This window comes from Silurus aristotelis (genome assembly GCF_946808225.1).
Source record: "Silurus aristotelis genome assembly, chromosome: 23".
Lineage (NCBI taxonomy): Eukaryota > Metazoa > Chordata > Actinopteri > Siluriformes > Siluridae > Silurus > Silurus aristotelis.
The window spans coordinates 19,900,975-19,908,159 of record NC_139596.1 but is presented as its reverse complement, the minus strand read 5'-3'; the positions used below and the strand labels follow the sequence as shown (position 1 = coordinate 19,908,159).

General features: G+C 44.1%; 1 long non-coding RNA gene across 1 annotated transcript; it reads left to right on the top strand.

Moving 5' to 3' along the window:
* The first annotated feature begins 296 nt into the window (after nt 1-296).
* LOC310718599 lies at nt 297-1,687 on the top strand. Its single transcript, XR_014531203.1, has 2 exons — nt 297-1,389; nt 1,485-1,687. It is a non-coding gene; the product is annotated as an uncharacterized lncRNA (long non-coding RNA).
* The last annotated feature ends 5,498 nt before the right edge of the window (nt 1,688-7,185 follow it).

Sequence of the window (7,185 nt, the reverse complement as noted above, 5' to 3'; positions counted from 1 at the left end):
AACCCAACCCCCACCTGACTCCCACCCGACTCACAATAAACCCAACCCCCACCTGACTCCCACCCGACTCACAATAAACCCAACCCCCACCTGACTCCCACCCGACTCACGCTAAACCCAATCCCCACCCAACTTACGCTAAACCCAACCCCCACCTGACTCCCACCTGACTCACGCTAAACCCAACCCCCACCCGACTCACGCTAAACCTAACCCCCACCTGACTCCCACCCAACTCACACTCGACTCCCATCTGGCTCATGCATGACCCGACTCCTTCTAGGACCCCTGCTCTTCACAATATACATGCTTCCATTAGGAAATATTATTAGAAGGCATGGAATTAGCTTCCACTGTTACACTGATGATACTCAGCTATATATCTCATCTAAACCAGGCGATACACTCAATTAGCTCGGATAACTGAGTGTGTTAAAGAAATAAGAGACTGGACGACTCATAACTTTCTATTACTAAATTCTGATAAAACGGAGATTTTGCTCATTGGCCCAAAAACCAGTACACAGAAGCTCCAGCATCTCAACCTGCATTTAGACGGATGTTCTGTAACCACTAGTTCAACAGTAAAAGATCTGGGAGTTATTTTAGAGCATCTTATCTTTCAAAAATCACATCAACCAAGTTACAAAAACAGCTTCTTCCACATTAGAAATATTGCTAAGCTAAGAAACATGTTGTCTATATCTGATGCAGAGAAGCTCGTCCATGCGTTCATGACCTCCAGACTGGACTACTGTAATGCATTACTAGTTGGATGTCCTGCATCATTAATAAACAAGCTTCAGTTAGTTCAGAATGCAGCAGTCAGAGTTCTCACACGGTGGAGAAAATATCACCATATAACCCCAATCTTCTCATCCCTACACTGGCTTCCTGTTAAGTTTCGAATCCACTACAAACTACTGCTACTCACTTATAAAGCACTAAATGGTTTATCTCCATGTATCTCCAGTCTTCTAACACGCTAAAATCCATCACGCTCCCTGAGATCTCAAAACTCTGGGCTTCTAGTAGTTCCTAGAATAGCAAAGTCCACTAAAGGCGGTAGAGCATTTTCACATTTAGCTCCTAAACTCTGGAATAGTCTTCCTGACAGTGTTCGGGGTTCAGATACACTCTCCCAGTTTAAGTGCAGATTAAAGACGTATGTTTTTAGCGAGTTCTACACATAACACACATCACATCATAACCTTGTGCTCCAGAACATCTGATCACATCACATTATCAACTTGTGCTGTTAATATCATGAACAGCAGCTACGCTAATTCCTCTCCACTGCTTCTCTTTCTCTCCCCATCCCGAGGCTTCCTGAGGTTGCTCCAGCTCCAGTCACGTCCCACCTCATGAAGATTATGGACCTTTAAAGAAGTAGATGCCCACAAACATCCCGAACCATCCAGAGACGTACCAGTGCCAATTGAATCCCACTACATGTGTGGAGTTTGACATTGGACTTCCTGGAGTGTTTAAAGGCTCTGGCATGGAGAAGCTGGTGTTGGATCTGTGATGATCTCAGATGTTGAGCTCAGTAGCTCCTACTTTTATACCAAAGACTGCAGAAAGAACATCACTTATAATCTTATACTCCAGTACTCATGTTAGTTCTCTCTCTCCAGTGTTCTGTATTGTTGAAAGATTTATGATTAAACTCTTGATGTCACCCAAATGAGGATGAGGTTCTGCTTTTGAGTCTGGTTCCTCTCAAGGTTTCTTCCTCATAACATCTAAGGGAGTTTTTTCCTTCACCACAGTCGCCACGGCTGCTCATCAGGGATAAACACACACCATTCACCTTCACTGTTGATTTCTGTAAAGCTGCTTTGAGACCATGTCTGTTGTGAAAAGCGCAATAGAAATAAACTTGACTTGACTTGATTTAATTTGACTTGACTCCTGTCCAACTAACATTCAACTTACACTTTACTAGACTTGACTCACGCCAGAGTCCCACCCGACTAAACACTCACACTTGATCCACACTCAATGTTGGACACTCACACTGTCATCACATCCTCTTATTTAATAAAGGATCAGAGATGTAGACACACACACACACACACACACACACACACACACCGACTAATATTTATGACAACCTGCTACTTCCTGTGTGTATATGTGCATGTGTGTGTGCGTGTGTGCGCGTGCGCGTGTGTGTGTGTGTGTGTGTGTGTGTGTGTGTGTGTGTGTGTGTGTGTGTGTGTGTGTGTGTGTGTGTCCATTACAAGGCAGCCTGAATGAAAACATTTCCTCAAGCTGGAAAGGTGTGTGTGTGCATTTTACTGAGACTTTTTTATGGTAATTTGAATTGGTATTCTACAGCGTCTGTGCTGATGCAACCAAAAATTATGAAAATGTGGACATGTTTGTGTATGAGGTTGTGTGAGAGAAATAGGGAGGAGTTGTGTGTGTGTGTGTGTGTGTGTGTGTGTGTGTGTGTGTGTGTGTGTGTGTCTTGCAGGCACAGTTGGTTCACACATAATAGGCTTAATAGCTCTGATGTGGATTAAACACCAATCTGTGGGCAGCTGATTGATCTGGAGAAAACTCAATAAATAAACTCATAAATAAAACAAAGCTTCACAATGATCAGTTTCATCCCAACATTCTACATCACACACACACACACACACACACACACACACACACACACACACACACACACACACACACACACACTTACAATAACACACACCAACATTCACCATCACGCACGCCAACTTTCACTATCACACACACCAATCTTCACCACCAAACACACACACCAACATTCACCATCACACACACAACATTCACCATTGAACACACACACCAACATTCACCATCACACACACAACATTCACCATTGAACACACACACCAACATTCACCATCACACACACAACATTCACCATTGAACACACACACCAACATTCACCATCACACACACAACATTCACCATTGAACACACACACCAACATTCACCATCACACACACACAACATTCACCATTGAACACACACACCAACATTCACCATCACACACACAACATTTACCATCACACACACCAACATTCACCATCAAATACCAACATTCACCATCACACACACACACACACACACACACACACACACACACACACACACACACACACACACACACACATGCTCTCACCATTGCACACACACACTCACCATCACACACCAACATTCACCATCACACACCAACATCCACTATGATGTGAGAAGATACTGTAGTGGTGTAGTGGATTTACTGCACGTTCCTCACTAGGAGGTTTAGAGGTGCTGATGCTTGACTTTTCTGTCTGCAGAAAATTCCTCATCCTTCATGCCCTCTTTAGCAATGGGTGGCACTGTGTGTGTGTGTGTGTGTGTGTGTGTGTGTGTGTGTGTGTGTGTGTGTGTGTGTGTGTGTGTGTGTGTGTGTGTGTGTGTGTGTGTGAGAGAGAGATGGCGGTTAGATCACCATCTGCCTGTGGCTACACCAGATGGCAGACACACTGCCAGCTGAGACAGAAGTGTTAATAAACACAAGTGCCAATCCCTTAGTCTATCTACCTATCTGTCTGTCATCTATCTCTCTCTCTCTCTCTCTCTCTCTCTCTCTCTCTCTGAGTGTAGTAAGTCATCAGTTAGATGTTCAGGGTGAGAGGAGCTCAGTGAACTGATCAGTGTTAATTAAAGCATCTCAGAGCTCAGAGTCTCACACACTCCATCTTCAACTAATGAAGTGATGACCATCCTTTCATTTGATCGGTTTCTCTGCACATCTATCTGTTAATTTACATGTCTATCAGTTACACATTTAAACACCCATCTGCAGATCTATTCTTCCATCTAACTTGTAACTGGTGCTGTTCTGACCCGTGTGCATTACCACGTCTGCGATTTCATCAGGAACAGCAAGTTAGAACAAAGCAAACGTGAAATTCTGCGTAAATCTGCCACTGAGACGTTTGACATGACGTACGTTTGACATACAGCGATGCTGCGTACAAGGAGTTTCGAGCGGGGTGTGCACTGCAAGAGCGGAAGAACATCACTGGAAGGCAACAGTAGATAAGGAAGACCTTCAACAAGCTCGACCCCTGAAAATGTTAAAACCGTTTGGCAACTCGTGCATGATGATCGTCTGAGAAAAATGCACGTGATCTCACTTCTGCACCCACACTTCTCACCAGGTTTGGCTCCTGAGGACTTCACCCTCTTCCTGAAAATGAAGCTCCAGCTGAAAGCTTGCTGTTTTGACACAGTTGCAAAGATCCGGCATGAATCTCAAAAGGTGTTCGACATTCTTTGAAAAGAAGACTTCCAGGACATTTTCCAGAGGAACACTGGGGGCGCTATTGTGAAAACGTAAATAAATAAAGTACTTTCTAATAAACAGAAACTCGTCTCTATAATTTTGGAAACCACCTCATACACATCTATCCTTCCATATCTACAAACCCGATTGGGACACTGAACAAATTGTGAATAAAAACAGAATGCGATGATGTGGAAGTTTCAAATTTCAATATTTTATTCAGAACACAACATAGACGACATCTCACATGTTTACACTGAGAAAATCATTTTAAGGGAAAAATAAGTAGATTTTAAATTTCATGGCATCGACACATATGAAAAAAGTTGGGACAAGGCCGTGTCTCCACTGTGTGGCGTCCTCTCTTCTTTTTATAACAGTCTGTACACGTCTGGGGACTCAGGAGACAAACTGCTCAAGTTTAGGAATAGGAATGTTGTCCCATTCTTGTTCAATACAGGCTTCTAGTTGCTCAACTGTCTCAGGTCTTCTTTGTCACATTTTCCTCTTTATGATGCACCAAATGTTTTCTATGGGTGAAAGATCTGGACTGCAGGCTGGTCATTTCAGTACCTGGATCCTTCTTCTACACAGCATGATGTTGTAATTGATGCAGTATGTGGTCTGGTATTGTCATGTTGGAAAATGCAGGTCTTCCCTGAAAGAGACGACGTCTGGATGGGAGCATATGTTGTTCTAGAACTTGGATATACCTTTCAGCATTGATGGTGTTTTTCAAGATGTGTAAGCTGCCCATGCCACACGCACTCATGCAACCCCATACCATCAGAGATGCAGGCTTCTGAACTGAGCGCTGAGAACAACTTGGGTTGTCCTTGTCCTCTTTAGTCCGGATGACATGGGGTCCCAGTTTTCCACAGAACAGTTTCCACTTTGCCACAGTGCATTTTAAATGAGCCTTGGCCCTGAGAAAACGCCTGAGCTTCTGGATGAGAACTTCAAACTCTTTGCAGTTTTTCTCTGAGAAACTCCTTTCTGATGTTGCTCCACTATTTCTCACTGCAGCATTGGGGGAATTGGTGATCCTCTGCCCATCCTTTTTTATTCACAATTTGTACAGAGTCCCAACTTTTTTGGAATCGAGTTTGTACATCTATCCTTCCCTGTATACATCTATCTGTCCATCTGCATGTCTTTTAGTGTTTTAAATTGATGGATTATTGCTATTTTTATTGAACACTGAGACTGGCTGTTTTTCCTGTGTGTGTGTGTGTGTGTGTGTGTGTGTGTGTGTGTGTGTGTGTGTGTGTGTGTGTGTGTGTGTGTCTGTGTGTGTGTGTGTGTGTGTGTGTGTAATGAAATGAACTGATCATTACTGAGTGCAAGCTCCTCTATAAAAGGCCACTTTTTAGGGGTTTGCTGGTCTCAAACACTCAAATGCCAAGGGGGAAAGACACCAGCAATGATCTTAAAGCAGCAACTGTTGCTGCCCAACAATCTCGAAAGAATTATCAGACCATTTCCTCAATTTAAAGTCCATCATTCAACAGTAAGAAAAACCCAGGAGTGAACATCTCAGCAAATTCACCCTGATGTCAGATCATATGCAACATGGCCTCAGTTAACATGTTACATGTGGAAGTTCATGACAGTGCAATTAGAAAAGTCCAAATAAATATGGTTTGTTTTGAAGGGTTGCCAGGAGGAAGCATCTTCTCTGTAAAAATGAATGTGGGAGAGCGTGTAAATGTGGGAAGAAGGAACGCCACAACAGGTCAGGTGCAAAGGCTTTACAGCCACTTTTATTTCCCTTTTATCTCGTGTCTGTCTGCTTAGTGCCCACGGCGCGCGCACACACACACACACACACACACACACACACACACACACACACTCTCCTCCTTAAATGCATCCTCCGATCACTGGAAAAGAAAGAATAATTATTTGGTCACATTGACTTCAGGTGAGGCAATCACCTGCCTATCTGCTCCCGGCCCCGCCTCCATCACAAACCGCCGCTCGGCCACAATGAACATGGCAGCACAACATGGGTTTGCTGAATTGCTGAACAACAAACAAGACAATATCCTTTGGACAGACGAGATCAAAGTGAAGATGTTTGCTATAATGCACAGCAGCATGTTTGGTGGAAACCAAAATCTGCATACCAGCACAAACTCCACATAGCATCTCGTCCAGCTCGGTGGTGGAGATGTAATGATTTAAACTGATGCTGCAGCCACAGGACCTGGGAAACTTGCAGTCATTGATTTGAGCAGGAACTTATCTGCATACCATAATATTCTAGAGTCAAATAGCAGAGCATCTGTCCAACAGCTAAAGCTTGATGTCAATCTCAAGCACACCAGCAAATCTTCATCAGAACAGCTGAAAAAGAACAGAGTCGAGGTATTGCAGTGGCCCAGAGTCCAGACCTCAACTGTAAGACCTTCAGAGAGCTGAACAGAAACAAATTTCCTGTAGAATCACCTGTAAAGAAGAGGGAGTTCCACAGTGATGCAAGAGACGGATAAAATCCTTCAGAACATCATCCCAAAGCTGGAGCTACAAGCTACTGAATCATGAGGTCTACTTCGATTTTCTCACATGGTTTTTCCGTTTCTGGAGGTGGAACTGATGGCGGTGTTGGGGGGAGCAGTAGTAGACGTGGTGGTGGTGGTGATGGAGGTGGAACTGATGGCAGTGTTGGGGGGAGCAGCAGTAGTAGACTGATGGTGGTGGTGATGGAGGTGGAACTGATGGCAGTGTTGGGGGGAGCAGAATTAGACGTGGTGGTGGTGATGATGAAGGTGGAACTGATGGCGGTGTTTGGGGGAGCAGTAGTAGACTGATGGTGATGGTGATGGAGGTGGAACTGATGGCAGTGTTGGGGGGAGCAG